Genomic DNA, 26,882 nt, shown 5'->3' with positions numbered 1-26,882 from the left:
AATGACAGTTTGCAAGTATAGATAATTACAGATGTAAATTTGTGCCAGCAATGATGCATATGCATGATTTGTGGCATTTGGGTGTCACATACTTCCTGTCTAAATGACATAAATTGTGTTCAAAATAGTTACAGGTGCCAAATGATGAAAATGACAAGCAGAAAAAGGAATAGCAACTGATAGCTGAGCTCCTGTCTGGGAAGGAGTGGCACTTGCTGGCAGGAACACCTAATTTCAAAAAATTTGTTCTGTATAACATGGAAATTAGATAACAAGTAAAAATACTTGGGTGTTAAGTAAACTTAATCAACTCAAGTGTCTAAATATTTATATCCAAATATTCAATTTGGTGCACACACGAGATCATCTTCAAAGACAAAGCATTTCAGAGTGACCTGGATGTGCAGATTCCCACACTGTTCCCTTGGAGTCAATGGCATTCTTTTGCAGACATTCATAGCCATATCTAGATTGATTTTTTTAAAGACAGTATTTGTATAAAAAGGAAGAGAGCAGAGAGAGACAGAGCACCTACTCTGGCCCCTGGCTGGGAATGGCAAAGGCAGATGACCAAGTTTCATTACTATTCCTTGGCAGTAGAGTGTCCAGCTGCTCTTTGTGCCTCAAAATGTAAGCAGAAGGAAGGGAACATTACTCTTACCAAGATCATAGGTACTTATTTTAGTATATAAATATCTGAAGATAATCCTGGAAAAATAAAATTACTTTGAAATTTCATCAACACAAGCTTAACAAATTAGTCTACCTTTTACAGACTAATTTATGTGTTCACATCATAAGTAACTGTTGTCATCATATTGTAGTGCCTCCATACTGTTGTCTCCTTATCACAAAAGTTCCATACCTTCTTGGTGTTTTTTGTGGGCAGCTCCTCAGAGCACTGACTCTTTCTTCTTCACAAAGCAGCCACTGACTCCAGTTCCCCTCTCACCCAGCCACCCCACTCTTCTATAGCATCTTCTTCTCACTGCTTACAGCTGTGGCCTGTTAAAGTCCTGTTCCTAATCTTTGATAATTGGCCCAGCTGCAACTCCTTAGGGGTGAGATTACTTTCTACACTATGTTTATTTTCTTATATTCTCTGCTCCTACAAGTAACATTATTAAAAAGCATTTATGAAAAACTAGGGTAGAGCCAGTCATGTGATGCTTCTGTTTGCTTTCTTTTCAGCAGTTTCAATTGAGTTTCTAATGAAGTGTCATTCCCTTCCATCAGCAAATCAGGAATTTACTACTTGTTGTGTTTCCCCCCTGCCCCTCACCCCATAAAACATGGCAGTGATAAAAAAAGAAATTAGCACCACTGATCTATTACACACAAAGCACAGCTTTGCTCTATTACACTGATTATCTAAATATAATTTTAAAAACCTATGATTTTTTTCTAGTGGCCTCAAAATACATAATTCTGCACTTTTTGATAGTATAGAGAAATGTTAGCTTGCTACAAGTGAAAAGATCTGGCATTTTCACTCAGCTAGGCAAATGTTACCTGAACAACCAGAAGCATAAGGTCTGAAAAAAGTAACACATTATGAATACTATGTTGCAATATGTCCATAAATAATATACCATAACATGAGTTACTATGGTAACTATTTGGATTTGAGATCATTGGGTTGGGACTTTTTTTCTACTATGTAAGAAAAAAATATTCACATATTCGTGGCATTATCAGGTAGGTTTGATTCCAAGCAGGTTACTATTTTAGGTATTGTTCCCTTCTCAAAAATGACTGTAGGAGAAAGCATTTTTGACTCAGCAGCTTTTCTTAGGTCACTTACTCCACAGTATTTAAGCAAACAAGTAACAATTAAAAAAAGGAAAGAAAAAAAAGGCAGATCCTTTACCTGGAAAATGCTCAAGTTGGGCAAGTTTTGTTGAATAAAACATTTCTTGAGGAACATGTCTTGTTTCCATCCATGGTACATTCTTTCAAATTTTGTAAAATCATTACATGTGTGCAAGAATGAAATGCGAGGGGGTTCCTAATGTGGCGGCTGAAGAGGTGGTGCGCAAATGTTAAAACACCAACCTGCAAGTGGGCAAAACACAAACAGCATCATGTCACCTATTGCTTCAGCTACAGAAAAAAGCAAAAAAAAAAAAGTCTATTTTGTTTTAGTTTAATAAAAGAAAATGCAGCAGTAAATGTTAAAAAATGAATAACCTAAATTTTCTCATTATGCAATTATGGCTCTGTAATGGGCCATATAATTGAAATTTATTTTTAAAGATCAGACATAGGAAGGAAGAGAATCCACAAAAAAGATTTTTAAGAATCATTACTATTCAAAAATTGCATTTTCAAGGTAATATTCAACTGTGTTTGAAAACCTCTCTTGGACAGAACAGTAATTCAGTGAGATTTTGGTTACATAGTGCCACAAAAACATTTCTGAAACTACTTGCAGAGGGCAAAAATCACAGAATCTTTTAAAGAAAGCAATGAAGAAATTGGTCAAAGTTAACAAACAGTACCTGCTCTTTACTTCAATGTATTTGCATATAACAGGTACACACATATATATGTATGTGTGTACACATAAAATAAAATGCGATTGAAGACAGACAAACAACCCATATCACTCCGCAAATATTTTCTGACATTACTCTTAGACCATTTTGTAAAAAACACTTTTCTTTTTTTTCATACATAAAATCCCGTAACATTAAAATTAACTCTTGTGAATACCTTTACCTTCACTTGCATGTTTTAAGTAACAAAAATATAAGTGACCGAACAAAAAATATTATTATTAAAGTAGTATGGTTGGTTCAGAGCTCCTGTGTGAATTTAGTCCTTGTGATTTACCTTTCTGTAAAATAAAGCAAATAGTTAAGCAGGGACTAGCTTTGCTTTGTGCAAGGTTCACTGGTGATTTTTGCAGGGATAAATTTTGGAAGGGTTTCTTTGGTTGGTTGATCGGGTTTTGGTAGCACATTTTTTTACAGCTGTGTTTCTCACTCCTCCCTAAGAGCCCAGGAATACACAGGCCCAAAAGCCACAATCATTTAGTGCACTACAGACATATTTTTCAAGGCAAAATTGACCAGGGCTTTTGTATGTGAAAACAATAATTCACAACTCCACATTCTACAGCCTTGCTGGTTTAGGGGATGAGTAGGGTGTCCAACCACCCCTCAGCACAAGGCAGGAATTTGTACAAACAAGATTTAATATATTTCTGCACTGGATATTGATCAGTAAAACAGTCTGTATCCTGCCTTGTGCAGAATATACAACACTTTTTTTCACATTTTAATTGATCATTGATATGCACAATAGAAGGCAACTATCCCCAAGATTTTTTTTTAGGAGAATTATCAGAGAGTGTGATGCCTCATTTGCTGGATAATAAATGTTCCATCATGGTAATAACTGCAGGGAAGGGTATGTTTCTGAAACAGCTTTTCTAGCTGGAGAAATGGATTAGAGAGATTACCATTTCATCAAAGTGGCAGAACAGTTGAGAGGAAATATGGAAGGAAATTTTTGTATAATTTCTGTAGAGTTGCTATTTGTCAAACCCCACTGGCATCAATCATGATATATGTTTTCTCCTGATGCAATCACATCAAAAAAAGTTTCTCTTTAATATGCATGTATTGGAGTAAAAGAAGAGACAAATAATTCAAATTTCTTTGAATTGTACTATCTAGATAAGAAATGCACAGATGATACTATAATTTTGATTTCAGTTTATACGTCTTTCACAGCATTAAAGAAATCTCTTTAATTTGATCATATTTGCTATAGCAGATTTTTAAACTAAGCATACCATGATTTCCAGCAAGGTACTCAGTCCTGTGTATAAATAAGGAGTGCATTGATTCTCAGACATGAAATTCACATATAGAAAACTTGAGGTCTGACATTGTTGAAGAATAATGGTGATTAACATGCCTGGACTGCATTCAATCAAGAACCATGTTAATGGATTTTGGAGAAGGCATTCCTATTGACCCATGCAACCCTGTAGTGAAGTCATTAAAGAACAAGAAATAACCAATAAAAGGCTTTACTGCATGTAAAAAAAGTAGTTGTTGAATTAGAATAGGGGAGCTTAGAAGTCAGATCATACAGGTTTTTTTTCAGAAGTGTGTTTTTTATTATAATCTGTTTTCCTTATCTCCCCTCACCCCAAGTTTCAAACAGAACACATTTTCTTTAAAAAATCATATCCAAAAAATATAACTAGTTGTAGTATGATTTCCATATGTTGCTCGAGTGATATTTGAGAGGCATCCAGAAGCTTAAACTGGTGGAAGTGCTGCCTAGTGCCAGAGAAGCTGTGTCTGCTAGAACATAAAATGTCTGTGGTTGGGATATAAGCGTAGTGAAGATTAGTGTTTCAGAGGAGAATACTGAAAAGAAAAAGGAAAATACAGAAAATCAAATAGCTTATCACTCAAAGTTTTGAAAGTCAGCATATGTATCAGCTTATCTGAATAATCACAGCTCTCATGCATTTTAGATTAGCCAAGCAGAAAGCTACATGCATGCTCCTGAAAAGTAGAGATCAGAGAACAAAAACTGCAGTTCCTTTGAAATTTTCCTAATAATACAAAAGATGTTAAAAATTATAGAACAGAGGCATAATCGCTTTTAAATGGTGTTTGTCAGAATTTTTATGAGGTGTCCTAGCCTTTAGCTCCTTGTTAAGAGGCTATAGCATGTTGGTATTTTGTTTAGCTATTTCCATAATGTAAAAATATTACCTAGCAATTAATGTATGTAGATTACATCCCAGAGACACCTCCTTGCAGTGAATTCTGTGTTTCCCTGCAGATGTGTTTGTTATTGTGTCCATAATTAAGCAGTTTTTCTTACACACACCCTGGTATCTAGATGTCTCTGCAGACAGTGTTCAGACCTCTGCTTACACAGCACGCTCCATACTGTGCAGGTGCAGTTGTCCAATTATCTCCATGACTTGAAACACAAACCTGGAAAAACAGAACCCAAAGTGACCAGGACAGCGTGTTATTCCCGGGTAACACTGTGGGACACTCACTTTGCCACATGCTCAGCAGGATTCCAGTGCAGGGGTCACAAGCCATGCAATATTACCATGCTGTACACATTTAAGGTTGAGGACTAAGCCTGATAGATGAACAGAACTCAACCCCATCTTCAATCCATGCATCACCTGCAATGCCAGCTCTGCAGCAGGCACAAAATAGGGCTAGCCTGGAATGTGATCTGGTTTTGCCTGCTGATAAAGTAAATCATAGGTTTAATCTGGTCAAATTAATATTTACACAAGCTTAGAGGGTTAACAACAAAATTTATACCACTATACCTGATCTCCCCTCAGCATTAGCTGAGGATGACAGAGATCAAATCCCACAGACTTTTAGGTCTCCTCTGTTCCATATGTACATGCCTTCTCACAAAGCACTCAGAATAAGCTCATCAAAGGACATTAATTGTTCCTTCCCCAAAAATGGGAAGTTTCATTGGGGTACCTTTTTGGATAGTTTCACAATACTGCAACTCCACAACTCAAAAAAATTGCACAGATTTGCGCTCAATTAGTCCCTTTGATCTATGAGAGAAGTGAAAAAACTGGAGCTTTTACACATTTTTGGAAAATTCAGCCTCAGTTCCTTGGTTCAATGGGATTTTTTTGTGCCTAGGGATCTCAGTCTGCATAAGGGAAGAAATTCCTGCTTTTGGACAGTCAGGGAAGACTTGTGTGAAATCTTTTGTAATGTATCAGTGTTTTAGACTCTATTCTATGCCAGGAGTAATGCACCTAGATCATTCAAGATTTTGGGGGGCCTTTTTGGTCAAATTGCCTGAAGTTTTTAAACTAAAAAAATCTCAGAAGGCAATATATTAAATAAATTTTAAAAAATTATTAGCTGACCATAATGTATCATTCAAGATTTTCATGTTCTGAGGAGGAACACTTTTACATAGCTATGGCAACATTCACTAGGTTTTGAGATCTTTTTAAAAGGGAGACCACGCTAAAAAAAAATTGAAATATATTAGAAAAAAGCATGTTAAAAATCAAGCACTTGAAATAGTTTGAAATTATAATCCTTCATAGCTTTTGGAAAGTATGTTTCATTATTTAATTTTCATAATTTGCCAGCTTTACACATTTACTATCGTTCATTGATTCTTCTGATGCCATAGACAGACAAAAAATTGTCTAGAAAAAGTAACAGTTTTAATAAACAAGTGCTGGTTTTAACTGGCATTAAAGTTCAGTTGGAGAAACACGTCTCCATCAACTAGCTGCTTGCTCTAGCAAGAGAAGTTTCACATGCAGGAAATGCACCGTGCCAGATGTGTACAAAGAGTTTCTCCTTGTGTATAGCTTTTGGCAAGACAGATTTTCCTGGCTTCTCTGGGGATTTTCCTCCTCTATTGCCATCCAGAAAACTCAAACTGAATACAGGCCATATTGAAGGACCTCATGTTTCTGTGCTGATTGAGCATCTGCAGACCATCAGTAGTTCAAAACTCTGCAACTTGTGCAGCACTATTGCAACACCATTTTATCACATCATCTGAAGATGAATTGTCCATAATCTGGGGCACACACCAGCACTCAAAGCCCATGCAACCCACAATTACAGTTATGGCCCAAGATGTTTCTCCAGGCAAAAGAAAAACTCCATTGGGAAAGAGGTGATGCTAAAACTGCCAGGCTGTCCCTGGGCTCTGTCCACTGTACTCAAGAGCTGTGTCCCTGGAGAGCAGCATATCCACAACTGAACTACCAGGGTGGATTCAAACATCTCATTTTCCATTTTGGATCTCATTTTCCAGCATGGCACCTATGAAACATGATTGCAGCACAGGAAAAAAAAAAAACATTTACTGCTGCTACATATCATTACTCTATCACTGGTCCACTGAGGCATGCAAACATTTTTGAATTCTTTTCCAAGACAACAAAATTGCAATAAATATAACACTGCCAACAGCCTGCATGCTAGAAACAGGAAAAAGAGCAAAGTTTGAAATTCACAATGCATCCCCTGGAAAAGAAATACTGCATTTAGAGAGACCAACAGCCCATGTCCTGGTGGTCAGCAGCCTTCTGTCAGGAGAGCTGCTGTCAGCTCCACTTCCTCCCTCTTGGCAGAAAATGACATTGCTCAGGGCCTCCTGCTTGTCATGCAGGGAGGCAAAGCTTCAGATCCTTAATTCAGCCACTCTTAGAGAAAATATTATATTTTCTAAAAAGCTGGGAAATTTTACTTAATTTGCATCTACTGGCAGAAACATAGCAATGTCATATGTAAACATGGAGTCTTCTAAAATCCTCTAATACTTTGCTTTCTGTCTGCAAAGAGATTGCCAAGCCTTCATGAGAAGGTTTATGCCACCCTCCTTTAACTGGAGAAGTAAGTGTGTGGTTATGGGACCAGGAACAACAAAGCCCTGCACCATGACTTGTTGAGCTCATACCTGCTACCAGAAAAGTAAAATTCAAAGTCAAAAGTTCTCCAATTATTGCCTCTGTACTTACCTTAAAAATTGCCTTATATTTACGGCAAAATATAGTAACCATTCCTGAATGAACACCAGCCAAGACAATAAAAGGAAAACAAGTTTGCCCAAAAGGATTATGAGAACCTCGCCCTCTAACAGAAGCTATGAATAGGATTAAAGGATTAGTTAAGCAAACAAACAGCGGTAGCAAAAAATGGTTGAACCAGCTTTTAAACAGCACCACAAGAAAAGGGGAGATAAACTGGCCAGAAATATCACAGGTCTAAGCCAAGGGCCAAAACCCACACTGCTTCTTTCTCCCAGAAGAAAGAGACCTGAAGAGGATGTCTAGGAAAGGATAACTACAAATGTTCCAGTCTTACTTTAATGCACAAATAAAAGGCTTGAATGATCAGCTGAGACTGCTTCAATAATGTGGTGACTGCTTGTAATCTCTTGCTTCATACATAGAGAGCTAATAAATAGTTAACTACCTCTTCCTCACTTCTAGAGCACATCAGGTCACAGGCATCACACTGTAAAAGCATCGTGAGGAACACCTCAACCTCATTACACAATCAAATGCATGGACTTTCCAAAAGAAATCATAGTGCATGCTTCTTCCCACAGTACAGCCAGGGAGGCACGGGCTTGCTGTGAAACAGAGAATTCCCTAGAGCACCTATGAAATGAGGAAAATGCAAAGGAGCTTGGTATTAGAGCAGCTGGAAAAGACCACAAAATAATTACCAGAATCTCTGAAATACCATCAAAAACCAAATCATCTTCTTCATAAAAATGTATAAGTACAATGACTACAATAATTTTAACATATGATTTCCTTCTTTACTTCAATATTTAATTGTTGAGAAACACACCATAAATTCAATAAGTTTTCTGGTAGTCTTTTTTTATGCATTAAAAGCCAAATAACTCTGCCTGTAGTTCCACCCATCTGAATAGTTACACAGCAGAATGTGACTCTAAAATACAGAAATGAAAAGAGCAAACCCAATATACAATACTAAAACCAGCATTCTAGAAATGCCAGATATAAAAAAAAAATTAAAAATATAATAATTAATTCCAATGTAATTCTTCACAAATTAATGCACTACAGTAGTAGCATGGCTAGTTATCTAAGGTGCCCTTGTTCTGCCAGCTAACCATACTGTGACCACAGTGTCCTTTGATCCTGTCACTGGCCAGTCAAAGCTTGTAAGCATGTTTTCCATCTGGCTGATGATGATGAAATGAAATCATGCCCAACATATTAAAACAGTCATTTGTTTGATTTCAGCTTCTGGCAGACCAAATAGTACCTTGCTCATCTTCTCCCTTAAATTACAGTCATCATTTTAGGTTTCTTTCCTGACCCTCTCTTTCTGCCCCAGTTTAAGGACAAGGACCTTTACAGATCAAAATGTCACAGGGCTTTTGCAGAAGTAAAATGTAGGCTCTTGAAAGTTAACAATGCATTCAGTCAGATTTCCTGGCTTTCATTTCACAACAAAGTTGGACAGCCAAAAATGTTATGGAAATATCATCAAACAATGCAGCCACAAAGCTCCTGTTCAGTTTTGGAGTTACCAAAGCTGAGAAGATTTCAGTAAGATATGATATATCCTTTGTTCCCACACATACTAGCCACATCTTGCATAGAATCTCTAGCTGTTAAAATAGTGATGAAAGATCCTTGAAGGAAGTAATCTTACTCTTTTTTTAAACAGATCTCATGCTGATTTAATTTTTATTTCACCAGATAATAATAAAGGAGTTATTACAATGCAAATGTGTATATACATAGTATATATAGAATATACTAGAGCAGGTCACTGCCAGAATATTTACACTACTGCCCATCTCTGTAATAACTTAAACCTTGCTGTCTTAACATGGCAAGCCTGTGATATCTAAACTAGGCTGCATGGAGGAGCCTCCTGCAACAAAAATCTACGAAAGCCAATTGCAAAATAAAGTGTCATAGGAAAACTTTTTTCTAGGTTGTGGTATGGATTTTCCTTAGTCAGTTGAGTATCTGCATAAGTCAAACAAAGCACACATAAAAAACATGGTTCCAAAACCTATAGGCAAACAGACAGCAAAAATGAAGCATTCTTGTTTCATACTGATGGCTGATGGTTCAATTTTCCTTCACAATTATTTAAAGTTTTTAAAAGCTGTCAAGGACATTTGACAGACTGAAGCCAAGTATGAGGAACTGTAACCAGATCTGACTTATATGGGACTTACTGTCCTGATGTCTGCATACAAGCACTTTCTGAAAGGAAGAACAATAGAAACAAATGAACATCAAGTGGCTCTAATTTCACCTCTTCCCTCTGCCTAAAAGATCCCTTAATCCTTGTATTTACTATTTCTTCCTCACCACATTTTATCCAAAAAATCTAGAAGTGGTTATACAGTAGTTCCAACATATTAAATAGATAATCCAAAAGTTCTAAGAAATAAAACAAAATACAAGTATATTTAATATATGTTCAACTCCAGAAACTAACTTAATTCTTCCCATTTCTCAATGCTCTTTTTCAGTCTCTCTCCCTGTATATCCTCAAAGGACAATTAACACCCTTGCAGTTATTTTCAGCTATCCTTGTTTAACCTTAGGGATGGAAGGAGTTTGGTTCTTTCATCAGAATCAGAAACATAGACACTCTTCCAAGGAAATTTCAGGTGTTCAAGACTTTCTCCAAGAGTCAAAAATTAATGTATACAGAAAGCTGTCTATTGAACTTTGCAATAAAAGGTTCAAAGGACAAGTTGGACAATGGATGCAGTTTGTTCTTTATCTGTGATGATGTAAATCTAGAAAAACCCCAAATTAAACTAACTCTCAGGTTTCATTCATGTATAACTAATAACAGTGTTCAATCAGCAAAATTTCTAGAAAAAAGGAGCCATGTTCTACTTGAAGAATCCTCTCTTCTACTTGAAGAAGCTTTTCTTCAGCCTGCACTATTCCATAATAAAGTTCAGGGAAGCCTCTGTATCCATCAGTTTCCTATATATGTGCTTACAGTTAAAGACTAAAACTAGAGAAAAGGTGCTTCAGCCACAGGCTACTGATGCTTTAAGGTTTTATTTTCCCCTTTCTTTGGGATTCAGACTGCTGATGGTTACAGTGCATTTGACCTGAACCAACTTGCTCTAAGCCCATTTAGCTGACACTACAGTTCCTTTATCAGTGAAATCTGAACTTCTGCTACTGACATATAGCAAGCATCACCTCAGCTCCATCTCTCCTCCACCAATACCTGATGCACAGCATAAAAGTTATAATATGCTTCCTACTGAAAATATCACGAAAAAACAGACATATTTTCTCTTTCTGAAGGACCATATTAAGGAACAAGAATGAATATATTTTGCCTAGCTAAATGACTTCTAATAAGAATAATAGAAAAAGAATAAATTGCTTCCTAGTGCAAACCAGGAATTAATAGCCACCTCAAGGATAAAGAAAACTCTAACCTTCATCTGTATGTGATAGCTCTGCTTCTCCAAGGCTTTGATATTAAATTTAAAATTTTTAATATATTTTAATAGCCATTTGAGTTGAGGTGAGATTTTGGAAGTTCCACAGCTAGTTGATTGTAGGACATGACAGTAGCCCCATCACAACATGCCACGTAAAAATATTTCAAGAAATGGTGATTAGCCTTGCTTGTGGTTTTGGATGCCTCAGACTGTAAGATAGAAATATGAAGGGGAGGGGAGAATATTCTCAATAATTTTCAAATTTTTTGGCTTTGATAAGGCTATATTTTTACACTTTAAGGGAAAGATTCTTGAATAATTGGCACATAAAATCCTGGCCAGATTTTTCTTAGAGCTCAGCATTCAATTGTTCCTATTTACAGAACTTACAAACACATTTTCAGGTTTTGAAATAGCTCACATATTTGTACATCAGTGAAAGCTCTCCAAATTTCTGATCCTAAAAATTACCAAAATTCTGAATGAAAAATTTATTTGTGCCATTTGAAAAACAATGGGGGAGGAAAGTTGCAAGCTAGACTCATTTTCTCTTCCATGGTTATTTACTGAAATTTAATTTGAGCCAGAAATTTCAAAGCAGATCTCATTATTTTTAGTGAGGGAAAATGTAACACTGTTCTACTGAGTTTCAAGCATATTCATTGGCAGTACATTCTACTATGACTGCTGACTCTAAATTATCTTCCCATCTATTTTACTTTACACTTAGTACATCTAACTTGAAGAATGCAATCTGTTGCCTCGGTGTATTTGAATTAGTGGACATTTCACATTTCTCCCTGGGGAGGACAACCTGGGGCTGAGATGCTGAGCATGACCCAGCAATGTGAGCTTGAAGCCCAGAGAGGCAACTGCACCCTGGGCTGCACCCAAAGCAGGGCAGGGAGGGGACTCTGTCCCTCTGCTCTGGTGAGACCCAGCCTGCAGTGCTGTGTGCAGCTCTGGTGTCCCCAGGGTAGAGAAGAACATGGACCTCTTGAGGCAAGTGCAGAGGAGAACACAGGGATGATCTGAGGGCTGGAGCACCTCTCCTACAAAAACAGTCTGGGGAAGAGAAGGGACCTTAGATCACCTTCCAGTACCTGGAGGGTGCTGAATACAGGGACTTTTTAAAAGGATATGTATTAATAGAACCAGGGGAAATGGCTTTAAACTGAAAGAGGGTGGATTTATAGTAGATATTAGGAAGAAATTCTTTATTGTGAGGGTGTTGAGGCAGGAACAAGTTGCCCAGAGAAGCTGAGGCTTTCCCAACCCTGGCAGTGTTCAAGGCCAGGTTGGATGTAGGTCTGAACAACCTGGTCTAGTGGAAGATGTCCCTGCCCATGGCAGGGAGACTGAAACCAGATGATCTTTATGGTCCCTTCCAACCTAAACCATTTTATGAGATCATAAACATGTGATAAATGAATGGCATCATAGACAATTAAGTAATATTACAAGGTAGAGGAACACTGAATATATTCAGCTTCTAGGAGCATGGAAAAAATAAGCAACATTGGCTGGAATAATGAAGAGGTGAGAAAAAGAACCCTTTACGGTCACTGATATTTACAGAGAAAGTTGTCAAATACACAGCATACAGTCCTAAATCAAAAATGTTAATTTCACTTCATTACAGTATAAATGAACCTAGCCTCTCTCATTTTGGATCAGCTTAATACCTGAGTCTAATCAGTCAAAAAAAACCTCAATTATCCATGGTTACTTCATTAATAATATGAAAATCCTTCTATGACATATGGTGGGAGTTTATGTATTCCATTACCTGTAAAGCAAGGCTTCAGGTCCTGGAAATAGCTATATCAACCATGAAACTTGCAAGTGATCCAACTGAAGTTGAAAAGAGCTCATTCCTTCCTCTGGTAAAGCCAATGTTAGATTTTCAAATATCCTGTGATGAAAGCGAGACCTGAATGCGAATAAGAAAAAGGCTTTTGTTTGTTTGTTTTCAAATCAAAGATAATAAACATTTCTATGTACCAAGAAAAGTGAAGTGCCTCTCACAGAAAATTTTGAAGCAGTAGAGAAAAGTATTTTATCTGGCAAATGGGCTGGCTGTAAACATTATTGAATTCTTTTGCAGTGCATGCCTTTTTCAATGTTCATCTATGCCTACTAAACTTTAATTGTATGGTATTTTCCTCTGAAAAAAATTCATCACTAAGGAATTGAAAAAGCATTTGTTAGAAAAGAGGAAAAAGTGCTAGACGATTCCTATTGTTTTGGTTTGCTCTTTAATCATTGCATTTATTTTGATATTTTACTTCTACAGCACAAGCTTTCAGGTGTGAAAAAATCTTTTAAGCCTGTCATTGAATCTAGACAATGTTGCCTCTATCTTCCCCTTCTCTTGGGTACCCTGCCATAACCTCTGACTCCACGTAGTAAAGTTCATCTTTACTACAAATTCCCTCATCTGGTGCGAGGTCTCAACTGAACCCCAACCCTAATAACCTCTCCTATGTTTCAGATGCTCACAAAACCCCCTCAGGTACTGTGCCTGTAAATGGATACCATAAAATATAGCCTGCCTGCCTGAGGGAAATCTGTTTGCCAACCAAACCCTTGGTATTCCAATAAAATTTACAAACCAGGTATCAGTGAAAGTCATGCATGCTTCTGCAAGACTTTTTTTGCACACAGGTGAATTTTATCTGTTTTTCGTGGTTTTTCCTTACCTCATCCTTGATCTTAGCTATAGCCTGTGTAGCCTACTTACATCTCAGCTTGTACCCAGCCACCCTATTCAAAAGCTGCAGCTAAAATTATCCTTTTCATGCTGCTAAGACCCTGACAGACATTCATATTCAAATCAAACCCTTCATCCTCTGTTTCCAGTTCACAGTTCTTCTCTCAAATATAAGGCCCAGAAAAACACAACACATACTTACCACTTGCTTTCAATTTGCTCTGATTATTTTAAAACTTTCCTTCTCCCCATTATGCTCTTCAGGCTTTCATGTCTATTGTATTTTCTGTAGTGTTCTCAAGTTTAGTGGTCCATCTTGCTGACTGGATATAAACTCATGAGTTCACAAATTTATATTCTTCCATAAAAAAACATGCTTGAAGTGGGGAGGTCGTGCCAGGAGAAGAGGAGTTTAACCACTACCTCTGTGAGTCACAACGAAATCTAGAAAATGAATCACAATTATTTTGTCACAGTTCATCACACTTCTGAACATTTTAACTCAAAAAGAGACACAGAGACACTTTTAACTCAAATTTTAGGTCATCTTACCTAAAAACATGGAGAAAATCCAAGTAACTTCAATCTAAGATGGTGTCAAAGTGTAATCTTTTTGAAACAATGCAAATATGCTGCAAAACTGTTTTGTTGTAAGAAAAAAACTAAAACCTGTAAAACAGGTAAACAGTTCATTTTCTTTCAGTGTATTGTTGTTTTGTTTTCACTTCTGACTCAAAAAGCTACTGACTCTGGAAAGCCAAAAAGAGAGCTGACAAAAAGTAAAATAATAATGCCCATCTTAGGCCTAATTTTATACTCCTCTGATTTCTTCTCCTATATCACTGAATTCAATTAGCTTACATTTATTTTCATTTAATCTATTTAATCTCTCAGTACTCATCTGTGACTGACACAAGGCCCTGTTGCCATTACCCTGCAACCGCCGCCTGCTCGCCCACGCTTTTTATCACCAAAGGAGCTCATCCTTTCCATTTCCTACCCATCAACAGCCCAGACAGCAAGGCAGAGATGGAAAAAAAAAAAGATCAATTAAAAAAATCAGTTTTATGAAACTCCCCACCTGATAATGTGTGCTCTCAGACACAGACTTGTGTGTCACTGAGGTTCTCCCTGCTGCAGCTTCCCAGGGTTATCTAAACAGTGCTGAACGTCCAGAGATGCTGCCCATCATCATTTTCATGCTGAAAGTTGGGAGGATATCTGTTCCTTGACTATGCTTCACTTTAATTATCCGGTTGCAATTAACACCCTGCCACTCTTTTCTGTTTGCTTTGCTCCATTTCCTGCAAACTGATTAAAAGAGAGAGAGAGAATAAGGCTTCCAGAACCTTAGTTTATCCAATAACATGATTTTATATCTGAAAGAACATTTTCATCTTTTAATTCTTTTTCTAATTACTTTGTGCCCTGCATTCAGCATTTCCCAAAAGTTACCTATCAATGACATAAAAAGATTATCTTTTTCATGTTGCTAGCAGAGAGTCAGAGAGTTAAATCAATCTGAAATTATTATAAACCTTCAACTCATTTACCCCAGCCTTGTTTCATCCTCTTACTTCCTGATTCAGGATTCCTGTGTTACACTGTTGTTATTGAATGCCTAGGGTGAATAGTTCCAGATATTGAAAGAAGTTTAACACTTAAGTAAAATTATGACTTATTATTAGGTTTTTACTGTAGAAAAAGAGAAAATCTTTAAAGATGTTATGCTGAAATCTTGAAAGTATTAAAAAATGTTTTATCTAAGGATCAAACACCTTTTGAAGAATGATAGGTAAAGCACAGCAGCTCTGCTGGATTCAGCTTGCACAATTCTCCTTACTTAATGTCTTCTTTTTGTTTCCTCTATGTAGAAGGCTTGCAAAATTCTCAAAACCACAGGCATTGGGGCAATTTAATTCACTAAGTTTCTACAGTAGGATTCAGTTTTCAGGAGTCTACAAATCCCTGGGAATTTTTTCATAATTCTTAGCTTTATACATCATAGGCAAGATGCAACAGAATTGGAAGAAAAGTGTTACACAGCAAAAAAGGCCATATAAAAATCATAAAAGAAACCCAAAGATGTAATTCTGGGTGTGTGTGTTCAGTAAATTAAATAAACAAATAATCTGTACATATGAAAAAACACGTTTTCCTAATATTCTGCCTGTACAGAAAAACAGAGTAGACCCCATAAACCAGCACGATGCACCTGCTGACTCCCAGTACAGCAAGTCCTATTTGCCAACAAGGAAATGTTTCAGCAGATGAAAAAGCCTGTGTGGTTCTGAACCCCCAGGGACTTGCTGCATGGGTGAGATGTGCTGTCAGGGCACCACTGACAGGGACCAGGCTGCAGCAGTCCTCCTGCAAACAGGTGCCTTTCCAGCTCACGTCCTGAAGCACAAAGAAGCCAGAGTGGCCCCAGTCTCCACAAGTCACTGTACTGTAAATTGGAAAACACCTTCTTCACTTGACCATTGAACTCTCCCTTCTTCAGAACAACCCTCTAAAGGAGATCATCTCTTATGGTGCAATATTCAAGGTACACATTAAACAGGGAAAAAAGCAAGAGTTATTGTGCAGTGGTTGATCTGTACAGTCAATTCTCTCACATTACATGTACTGTACTAATGTGTAATTTAATTTTTGTAGAAGCCCTTCTCCAGTAGTTTATGACCTTTCCATGGTGCACAGTTAAGGTAAAATTCATTTACTACAGTTCATTATCAGTAAGAATACAACACTCAAGAACAAAACACTTGTTTTGGTTATCCTCAATTGAACTTTGAGTAGCACCAGCTTCCTCCTGTTTGAAATAAAAATGTTACACTGGGTGGGGAGGAAATAGGCCCTCCCTTCTGCCTTGAATCCCTTCTTGCCATCTATGTAAATGTACATCCAACTGCAGTCACACTGCAAGCTTCCAAAAGCAATTCCATTTGCAGAGCACTCCACCCAAAGCAAGGTTCCTCCTATCCTTTTTCCTCTCCATGCAGGAATGGCCACCTGTGGCAGCATCCTGTGCTCCTCCAGCCATGTTACCATTTCACAGCAAGCTAATAGGAGCAAGAGGAGGCTAACTGCCTGGAATAAGAGGATAAAGGTAATGGAGCAGAGACAGAATAGGAAATATGAGACATTTTAATGCTGTTGTAACTGCCTGCTTCTAGCAATTTTTGGCCCTGTGATTGTCTTATCTAAGATTCAGACTTTTCTGAGTTAACCAAGCTGTATAGCCCTGCACAAGGCGTTCGTGTTCCTGTCCCTCTGGGGAGCACTGTTCTCTTTCTGAGAAACACAAAGATAACCTTATGTCAGTGTGACAGAAACCTGGGGACTCAGCTGCATTTTAGCCAAAACCCCAGGTGAGATTAGGCTGAGTTTGAACCTCAAAGCAAGGGTAAATCTGAATTTGTATCCTCAGCTTATAGTGAAGCTCAATGCAGGCATCCAAAAATCAATGCACTAAAGCTAAAAGCTTAGTATGGAGTCCCCCAACCTGATTGCTCCTGATTTTTTTCACTTCTTTTCTTTGACTCTGAGCAGTACTTTTCAATCAGTAACACACTGGTGTCACAGAAGGCTGTACATTCTCACAAACAACCCTGAGGACACTCATTAACCTGAGGAATTCATTTTAGATCTTGTCCATTATGCAAATGAGAGGTACAATTTGTTCTCCTTTTCTGTGTAGCATTATTGATTTACGTAACTCCAGGTTAGTCTTGCCAACATACTTTTTAATCAGGAGAAGAAAACAAAATCAGACTTCTGAGTTCAAATAAAAAGGAAAACAGAACCATAGCTTTTAATAAATTAAAAAAAAAGTAGGCAAAACTGCAGCTAAAGGCGAGGTATGAAAATTATATTGACCATACAATGTCTATTTGATGCCAATCAATGAAGTAAATTGCCTGGAATGGATGACAAAGTATTTATCACCCTCGGATTGATTACATAAGCAAAATATACTTATTTTGATATACCAAAAATGGATTGTTCCCTGGGGGTTTGATTCAATGACAGACTTTAAATACTCCAAACTCTATGCTTTCTAAAACCTATGGCAACTGATCCTTCCCAACAGAATAGTTCTCAGCAGCCTGCTCACAGATCTCAGAGCCAGGCGTGGCTTTGGTGCCACAGGGCAGAGGGAGTGAGGTCTTCAGCCACACCCACCACACAATCCTTTCGGACAGCTCCAGGCCCTGCACATACCCTGGTACCCACCACGCTACTTCCCAGTTCTTAACCCATTTCCTTCAGATAACATGAGTAACAAGCTGAGTAACTTGCTAAAAAACTCATATAAAATCAGTTTTCCTTGCAGCTCATGGAAAAGCTCACAGCAAGCCAAGAGCAAAGATAAATCATTTAAATGGAGACACCAATCGATGCAGTGATTGTAAACCTGCGGCACAAATGCCGGCTTCTGAGCACGGCGCTTCATCAGGGGAACGCAGGCACAGCCTGGGACTGCTCCTTGCTGCTGCCCAAAGCAGGCAGGCAGGGACAGGAGGCAGACCAGACAATGTGGACAGGGCAAGAAGGAAGAACCCTTGAACATGAAAATGTTGAGGAGCAGCTCAGTGAGAGGACAGGATTTGATACTTGCAAGAAGCGCGGTTTTCCTCCTCTGAACACAAAAAGCACGTTCAAACTCCCCTTTGAATTTTGTGTCCTCACAGAAATGCAGTTCACAAAGGTGTCCTTTGTATGAGTGATTACAGAGGTGTTACTCTACATTCTCATCAGGATTTTTTACACTACCTATTAAGCACAGAATGTCCAGGATCACAGTGACCGTGAGCTTTCCTTACGGACTAAATAGAAAAATAGGAAAATAAGTTAAGACCACCTGCCAAAACAGACAAAAAGTCACCCACAAGCAAGAGCCTCAAAGGATTTTGTATATTTTCTTGTACAAGATATGACCTCCCCAAAAATATTCTTGCTTTTTTCCCTTCCAATAAAGAGTGGATTTTGATTTTTTTTTCATGGAGTATTTAGGAATCTTGCTGCAGATATTAGAGATTCAATTTCAGAGATTTAAACGGGAAAATACAAAAGCCTATTGGGGAGTTATATGAAATAAGAAATAATCTGTACTGATATAAGCTCTAATATCCTCCTGAGTCCAGGTTACAGTTGCATTTCAAGGCTCCTTTTTACTCCCTATTAGCTTTCCTGCTCTGCCTGACAAAGAAGGGCACTAGAATGGATAAATACGGGAATGTTGCACTTTTGTGGTTATGCAGCTGTGGTTTAAATAAAATTTCACGATAAGATAAGCAATGGAAAAGACCTGAGGCACTGTGAAATATCCATCTTTGGCGGTATTCCGAATTTGACTGGAAAATGAATCAGGTGACCTCCAGAGACCCTTCCATCATAAATTATTCTGTGGTTCTATGAACTTTGGGTTTTTGCAATCTAATAAAACAGTTGATTGAAGGGTTTCTATTTGACTGTAGCTTTGAACAACTACGTTTTAAACCAAGCAAACCTGACTGTGACCAACCACAGTGAACCAGGAGCATCTCTGGGGCAGCTCAAGGCAGCAGCCCCTTCACCTGCCAGCAAAAGAGCTCCCACCACCAAGAGGAGCTGTGCCCAGACGCCCAAAGCTGCCACCTGCTCTCCTCCTGCCTGTTTCAGGTTGAAACATTTCTTTAAGCATACGTTTTCACCAGAACAATATAAAAATATTATATTCCCCTTCAGTGCAAGTTTTGAAATGCATAAATTGCTTTTTAACTCATTGGGGCTCTGAAATGTTTTTAAAAGCATTTTCTGTATAGTGTCAGTGGAAGCTCACTGAAACTATCAGTCTAACAGTTCCTTTTGAGGGTTCATATGTGAAGTGGTTGCTGGATCAGTTGGGTAATGAGCGTGGCAGCCCAGAAGGAAGACAGACAAAAGCTGCTACACACCCATCTGCCCTCAATGTGTGCCTCCATCCTGGCTGGCACCAAGCCCTGTGTGTCTCTGGGGCTGATCTCCAGCAACAATCCCAGACAACACCATGCAGAGGGGGGAAAGGGCCAAGCTCACAGAGCCTTGTGTGTCACCGGGGCTGATCTCCAGCAGCCATCCCACACAGCACCATCCAGACAGGGGGAAAAGGGCCAAGCACACAGAGCCCTTCCCTTTGGCAGCATCCCCAGAAATGTTTTCCTGACGTTTCATGCACTGAGATGCTGGCAGGTTTGCAAGTGACAGATAGTGAAGGACTCACCACTGTGACACAGTGCAATGGCAAAGAGCTGGACTAATAGGCTCCTAAACGCCATCTGATTGCTTTGGCTACCAGAGTTAGCTCCATGGACCACAAGTTCTAAGAATGCAAATTTCAGCTACTCAAAATGTGTGTGACACACTACTTTAAATAAATTAATTAAAAAACAAACTCCCTGAAACCAAGGCTTTCCTAGAATGATGAAAGGGATGAAGACAGCCTTTGCTGAAGAAGAGTACCTAGCTCTTGAGCATTTTACTTGTCAATGATGTCAGAAATATTGCCTACCTATGTTGAAGGTACACTGTTCTCTAACATGTAAATCTCCTATCACAAGATTCTTACTGGAGAAAGCTATTCAATCACAGCAACAATCTGCTTATGTTTTAAAATGGGAGCTGAAGTTCAAAAATAGTTATAAGGCACGTCAAACACAGCCAATGCATTAACCAGCCACTTGCCTTACTCTCCTGAGGGCTGTGAAATATTCAGTTTTACTGCAGGAAAAAAGGAGACTAGCAATACGATTTTTTTCATCTGCCTGTGCTTTCTGCCTGGGATTTAATCCTGCACATAGATACACAATATTATTCCCACCCAAACTATCTGTTTTGCATCACAAAATGAACCATTCCCCATTTGAAAGGGCTGTCAGTTATCTGTGTTTTGTTAAGCATAAAGCAATACTTGCTATTCCAAATCCCACACTGACAGTCACTTCTTAGGAATCTGAATAAAGTCACTTGAATTATTTAGAATAGTGAATAGAATGCATTATTCCATTGTTCTATTTCTACAATTAAATCAAGATAACAATATACTTTCAGTTAAGTACATGCCAATGTTTGACCCTGATTGAGACTGAGGTGGATTCAACTCGTGCTTCTGTGAGGAATAAATCATGATACTCCAAAAAAATAGAGGTGAAAAACAGGGCATTCTGATAATCATTTTAGGAGCAAGGGCTGAGACACTCCAAGCAGATAGGACATGTATAAGCAAAATGTAAAACCTAGTTAAGGCAGAGTTTTATTGGTATAGACCTGCTGGAGGACACATCTCTTGGATAAAACTGACTACGAACACTAATAACTGCTGCTTACATAGCCTAGAACTAATGTGTTTCCAGAAAGCAATTCAGCTGGCTGATAGATATACTGGATTTTTTAATAAGGTGTTTACCTTTTTCATTCAGAATTTAGGAGGCACAAGATATTCCTGTATTGTTCTTCAGCATATTTTTGTGTTAAATTTTTCATTTCCCCAAAAGCATGGCCAACTCACAGCACTGTGGCTGCTCTACGTGTGCTTCTAGTAATCATTTATGAGGTGTGTTTTTCCTCAGGCCTTTGAATCTTATTCTTTAGAAACACAATATATTGTGTTTTTTCAGAGAAAAAAATTTCCTAGAGATGTCTTCCCCATCATAAACATTAGATAGAATTAGTAGTTCAATATTAAGAGATTAAACAAGCTGGAATAATGTCTATTCCAGCCCAGAGATGCAGAGTAACAAGGGCTTAAGAGAAAGCATGGTATTAGAAAACAAAGCTTTAAAGCTTCTTCATCATAAATCGAGTTTATATTTAAAAGTACTGTGAACAAGAAGGCTGCCTACAACCTGTGGTTTATGAAACTGTCAATACTTGAGTCACATTTATCTCTAAAGCACTTTTTTTTTGTAAAAGCAAGAAACCGTTTTGTTTTATATGTTATCATCAATTAGGAAAATTTGTAACATAACTGTCTCAAAAGGAAGAATCCAGATTTCAAAACCAAATATGGCACCTGAAGTCAAATTTCATAAGAAAATTCTCACTAATGGCTTTGACATATTCAGAGGATTACACTGATCTACCTCAAGTTTGCTGAAGCCACTTCTATGAAGTAACTTAACTTACAATTGTCCCAAAGTTATTGTGGATGTGGTTACAGCAAAGATCTACAGAAATATCAAGCTATCCAAAAGTTGTCCAATTGTTATATTTTATGACAAATATACCCATTAGACCATCATCTTTAAACACATTTTCAAAGTACCCCTAAAAGAAAAAACTGTATTCGGTCATGTCAGTAACTATGCTCAGTAATAAAAATTACTGGGGTAGCAATGAGGTTACTCAGGGGATAATAGCAGCCCTGGAATGAAATGAAATTCCAGAAAAACAAAGGAAGCAAGCCAGCTTTCTTCTCCAAGACACCTTTCCTAACACACCCGTAAATAACAAACCTTCACAAACATAAGCAACATCTTGTCACAGAAAAGCACTACAATGTTTATACAATTTTTCCATAGATAAAACATGACAGAACAAACTATATGTAACAGACTAGTCACATTACTAAATGTTCTCAGGGAGAACACTCTAAGCCACTGGTAGAACTAGAAGGAACAGTCCAGGTTCAACACTTATCTAACAAAATAGAGTCTTGTGATTTTTACAACATAATTTTCCTGAATGGAAAAGAAAAAAATTGGTTTTAGAAAAAAATAATGAATAAAGAGGATCTATAGAGAACGTAAGTAAATACAGCACAATGACAACCAAAAGAAGTAGATCTTTACCACCAGGGAGTTGAGGAGGAAGCTGAGTGGCAATGAATTCCAAATTTCCATACCTTACCTCAGTTACAGAGTTAAAAATAAACTCTACCAGTCCAGAAGACTGCAGTGTGTCCTGTTTTATTAATTTTTGTACACAAGTGTGACAGTTTGGAGACTATGCCAATGTCAACTCCTCAATTCCACAATTTCATTTGACTTGGAAAATAATCTTTACTATGGACTGAAGCATTCATTCTCCAATTGTAGCTTGACACTTAGAGAAAGACCACATCTGGAAAACCCTGACAGAGATCAGTGCCCACAGTTACTGAATGGCTTAACCTCAGGAAAATAATGAATTTACTACCAGGAAAGGATTAGTTTTTCAGTGAGTTTCTTCTTGTTGAAGTAAGAGTCTAGGACTCCTGCTGCATATGCAGTAATATAAAAATTGCAGTTTCTCTCCCTGCCATTCCAACCCAAATGTCAAGACTCAATTTTAAAGATAATTCCTTTTGAGCTAAGGAGTTTGTTTTGCCTCTAAAAGCAAAAGCCCAGCAAAAAGAAATGTGGAGAGATCAGACCCAAAGAGTAGCTTTTGGGCAACCTGCAGCTCTCTTGAGAGGGCAGAGAGCAAAGCCAGTGCTCAGCAGGAGTCAGGACATCACAACCAAGCAGGCAGGTGTGGCCACTAAGGGATCTATCCCTGATGCAAGGAAACCCAGAGTGCCAAAGCCAAGAAAGGGAGAGCACACAGGAAAAGCTGGTCTGACCAGGCACAGCACTCCCCAGACTGGCAGCACCTGCTCCAGTTGTTGTCCAGACAGCAGCATGGATGCTCTTGTAAAAGACATTCTTACAGTTGTTTAGATTTTGGAAGAACTACCTCATGAGGCACTTGCAGAAGGAAGAAGTTGTCTGAAACTCATTTTGACTTGAGCTTTCAACATGTCTCTACGAGTATCTGGCTTCAAGTAAAATGAACATTTATCTTAATTTTCTTCATTCTCCCCAATGGAAACTGTGTCCCTCTTGGTGTCTCCCAAGGAGATGGAGGTTGCAAAAAAATATTTGGTTTCGTTGAATTGGTTCACCAAAGCAGGAGGTGCTGTTTAGCATTTTAGCATGATCTTAGTTTCTTCTTCTTTTCAGATGAGGTTAAAAAATTATGCGCTCTTATGCTCTTGGAGTATTTCATACTCCCATTTGAAAATATATGCAAATCAAGCTTCAGAGTCTGGAGTGGCCAGTCCAAGTGTTCTATTTTATCCATTTCAAAAGTTGATGCTCTGTGCTTTCTCACATATTAAGTAAATCTTTCTATATACCCCTTATAAAAATTTAAGCTCATGCTCTTGAAACGTACAAGTGCTAAGAAAGAGGGGACATCTACAGGATAAAAAAATTATTAGAGCCATAAGAGTTCAAGCAATCCTTGTTCTCTCTGGGCTTTTTCAATTATGCCAGGTTTGGGAGGAAGGGATTCATCCATTCCTCCAGCAGTCTATTCTGCATTGAAGGCAGGCACAGCAAGTCATCAATAACGAGAAGAAGAGATTTTATATCTACAAAACATATGCTGATAGACTTGGAAAAGGACTATTTTTGCTTAATATTTAGCCTCCTCTGTAACCATGCACTGCTTACAAAAAAATGTCCCAAACTTATTATCAGTGCTGTACAAACATTAAAAGGCTGATCAATTCCATTGCACAGCCCGGCTTGGATGTTTATTGTAAAAAACACAGCAATAATTATAAAAAATACATATCTAATAACCACCTTTTCCCTTTACCCTAATTTATGATGTGCAGTTTCCCAGGCAACAGACTAGTCCAGGGAGTCTGTAGACCTCTGAAATTTTTTCATTCAAAATATGAACCATTGTTAACTGAATCTATGTCAGCTTACACAGGTTTGCTTTTCTTAGTCACCTGGTGTGCCCTGCTCACAAGTAATCCCTCTATATGCTGCAACAGACACATTATGTGTTCAAACCCAGTATAATAATTTGATTTTCCAAGGCAGTAAAAGACTTTTTCTTGTTTTAAAAAGGTATAAAAATGGGTGCACACAGGTTTGTGATCCCCTCATCATGCCCTCTTTTCCCACTGCTTTCCTAAGCATGCACAGAAAAGAACTTTCACAAACCTCAGATTTGGCATCAGTTTTTGGGCCAAATTGTGTAATATCTTCTGTCCCATAATGTCAAAACCAACCCATTACACTAGTAAAAGAAAAACAGTCAACAAAATGGGTATTTCTGCCTTCAGAACCTCTATAAGCCTATCCCTAAACATCACAAATATGCTGAAGAAGCACATTTAATTAAGAACACAAAATGTCCAAAAGGAAAACGTACCAATTCTGTTAATTGTGCCGTCATTCCTGTAAAACATACCTGAGCAGAAAGCAGTCTGCGACCTGTAAACAAATGCACTAATGTTTCTCTACTTCCAAGCTGTCCTTTGTGAAGAGTCTGAGATGATAAACTAGGTCTACAGTGACAAGTTTCACTGCTATATGCCTGCTCCTCAGCTGAGCTAAATGTACATCATAAAGCATAAGAAGCTATGTAAGAGCCAGTTATGTCTTCCTATTTTGGGATTTTTTTTTTAAACTCACTCAGAACTTACGCAAAGTATGTCACTTCAAGCCTAATGCATGTCATAATCTGTTTTTTCTTGCATTGGTCATGTATCTTCTTCACAGTCTTGCCAACAAGGCAGCACAAGAACCAGCATGTCAGGGACTCCTCACAGCAGTGAAATTCCCATTTGGCTCTGTAGGCTGCTGTCTGTCTCCATGCACTACACAGATGGAAGACAAGTTCACAAATTGAAGACAACTTACCAAGATCTAAGAGTTCAACCAAACACTAAACATGGATTTCTCTTAAAGATCAGTCACACATGCAGCCACTGACATCTCCATGGAAAACTGTCAGATATATTGCCTATTTAAAAAAAGCTACTTACAATAAAACAGAAATCCAGGAAAAGGCAACATTAAACAGGTGGGGGGGTTTGCTGATTTTTCTGTTTGCTATCATAAAAATAAGGGGATTTATTTTTACTGTTACTTTTTTTTCTCCAGGTTATTATAAATATAGGATAAAGTCTGATACCTGGGGCCATATTTTCATACACCATCACCATCCCAATGCAAAACCTTTATAAATCTGGCCTGAAAATATATTAAGATTCCTGGACCTAAAATAATCTGTGGAAATACTTTGTGCATCTCAAGACAAGACTATGATTTCACTGGGTGTAAGTTAGAGCACTACTGATTTATTTTTTACATAACATCTCTGACCAACATCTCGTTTTTGTTCTGTTTGTTTCTTAGCTATACAAGAACAAGAGAATTAAAATTTTCCCATCTTACCAGCTTCCCCTCAAAGTCAATAACTTGATGTCTATACTACAGGAGTCTTGTTTAGAAAGCAGATATTATAGGGACATCATCACTTTTTAGAAGTTGCTGCTCAAGCTAACTGAAAAACCCCTGTGAGAGAGGTTTTTAAGCAAGGAAACGGGTATAACTTTTTTATGTATAGAACCAGTTGATGTATAGAGACCAGTAATAAAAGGCCATAAAGTACTTCCCTCACTCCTTTTATACTAAACAATGGATTTTCCCCATCGTAATAAACACCTAAAAGCAACGGTTGAAAAAGAGTTAAAGGTACAAGAGCAATTAACTGTTCAAATCAGAAGTGTTGGCACACCAAAATGGAACGAGTTCAAACTTCTGCTGTGCATCCTTTGTTTCTACTGCTATAGAGTTCCAGCTTTCCCACTTCTTCTCTTTTCTCACTTTCAGATTTTCACTGCTGAGAATTATAGGAAGAGAATATGTTTTCCAACAGCCATTTTAATTTTAGGAACATCTACTTGGTTGCTGAATTTTAAACACAAATTATGATATGAATTCAACTTTATTGTCAAGAGGCATTTCACAAAAGAGAAAACACAAAAGGATTTGTGGATGAGCTCTTAATTCTGATAATGACTTCTTTTGGACTGCCAGGTAGCCCAGGAGTATAAAGCAATGTTGAAGTGAAAGGGGAGGTAAATTCTATCTTCAAGAGTGTAAATGCATATAATATATAATAATTCTCTACAAAACTAGGAAATGCTGACAAATTCTAACCTTGGAGAAAAGGGCATAAAAGATGTGCACAAGCAAAGCTTTTGGGAACTAATACAGGAATGGCAAGAGGTAATCTTGGAAGGCCACTGGGGTTAAAGAGCTAATTACAAAGAATGTCAATCAAAAACAGTTTATGCAGCGAAAGATCTCAGTGGCCATAGTCTACTGATCTGGGAATTGGAGGAAATTAATCAATGGGAAGCATGAAGCAAAACCATGATATGAGCTGCTTAACTGCCAAGTCT

The 26,882-nt window shown here is 37.9% G+C and overlaps 1 long non-coding RNA gene across 5 annotated transcripts in view; it reads right to left on the bottom strand.

Annotated features, from left to right (window-relative positions):
• The window catches only part of LOC134423012 (uncharacterized), an 86,054-nt gene extending 60,984 nt beyond the window's left edge, over window positions 1-25,070 (bottom strand). For 2 of the 5 annotated variants that reach the window (XR_010028981.1, XR_010028984.1), the window contains exons 1-6: window positions 24,881-25,070; window positions 14,772-15,001; window positions 13,893-14,134; window positions 12,767-12,910; window positions 4,743-4,970; window positions 1,871-2,055 (exon numbers count right to left, since the gene is read on the bottom strand). This is a non-coding gene — a long non-coding RNA (uncharacterized LOC134423012). Of the gene's footprint in view, window positions 1-1,870; window positions 2,056-4,742; window positions 4,971-12,766; window positions 12,911-13,892; window positions 14,135-14,771; window positions 15,002-24,841 lie in introns of all 5 variants that reach the window. The other 3 variants (XR_010028982.1, XR_010028983.1, XR_010028985.1) reach the window with 3 other exon arrangements.
• Between the last annotated feature and the right edge of the window lie 1,812 nt (window positions 25,071-26,882).

The sequence above is a fragment of the Melospiza melodia genome, chromosome 11 (assembly GCF_035770615.1).
Source record: "Melospiza melodia melodia isolate bMelMel2 chromosome 11, bMelMel2.pri, whole genome shotgun sequence".
NCBI classification, from domain to species: Eukaryota; Metazoa; Chordata; class Aves; order Passeriformes; family Passerellidae; genus Melospiza; species Melospiza melodia.
The sequence above is the reverse complement of the archived record's forward strand: the minus strand, read 5'-3'. Positions and strand labels throughout refer to the sequence as shown.